This window comes from Aptenodytes patagonicus, chromosome 2, assembly GCF_965638725.1.
Source record: "Aptenodytes patagonicus chromosome 2, bAptPat1.pri.cur, whole genome shotgun sequence".
NCBI lineage: Eukaryota > Metazoa > Chordata > Aves > Sphenisciformes > Spheniscidae > Aptenodytes > Aptenodytes patagonicus.
The window spans coordinates 96,111,100-96,112,221 of NC_134950.1; positions in this window are offsets into that span (position 1 = coordinate 96,111,100).

Genomic DNA, 1,122 nt, shown 5'->3' on the forward strand with positions numbered 1-1,122 from the left:
CTTGCATCCTGTCTTCTGTTGCGTTTACAAATGTCATACTGCAAAGTTGCTAAATATGTGAACAATTTTTAAATACACTAAGACCAAAGTATAGTTCTTTGAACGGGCTTGTCTGCTTAGGTATTAAAGAATCCGTGGAAAAAGTCTTCCTGAATATGTGTAAAATGGAGCTGTTGTCTTTTGTTAAGTTGCCTCTCTCTTGGTTTTGGAAGCCCTGTCAGCGCCAAAGAATTCATGGGGGTTTCACTTTGATTTTCCCCATGCCTTTTTTTATCGCTTGTAAGGGAGGTACTAGCCTGTGTGAGTTAGGGGATGAAAGAACTATGTTGTATTACAGTGAAGGGAAGCCAGATGTATTTGTAGATCAATCTTTATAAGAAAGAATTGAGGCTAGTCAAATGGCAGAAGCAGCATGGTGAAGTGGGATGGAGTGTGTATTTTCATTCCTTAACTTGTGAATTGTGTATCAAATTATTAATCTAAGTATATTCGTTATATTCATCATGTGGGTACAGAAGTGACACTACCACACGTCTCCTAGACTTTCACATCTTAGTTTTGTTCATCTAAATGCTTCAATAGCTAAAACTTAAACTTGTGACAAATAATTACTTTCTCTAAATGAAAAACTTGGCCCTTCCTTCCATGATATACCTTTTGAATGCTTCCTTATCTCAGTTATTTCCTCATAAACAGTGATTTTGATGATTGGGGCCCAGATCTTTCTATAAAGTAGGTATGAGCCAGCGATTCATAAAATAGTGAAAACGCATGAACGATATTTACAAAGATTCGGGGTTCAGTTTAAGTAAGTTAATGAGACATAACATAAAGCTACTTCTGGGCAGGTAGAAATAAATGAGTCATAACCCAGAAAGTAGATACTGATACAGTCAGCACCTACTCTATAACTCTTCATGGTTCAGGCTTGAAAGTGTTACTTTTCAAGTGAGACTGCAACAAATGTGGCTTTGTGTTCTTGTAAAAAAGAAACTAGGAGCAGGGTAGCTGAGGACAACTACAGTACACCCAATTAAAAGAACGGGACTGATAGTTGCTTCCAAGAATAATAGGCAAAGAAAGTCTTATGGCTTTAAAAAGAAACACGGAGTTGGTAAAGGA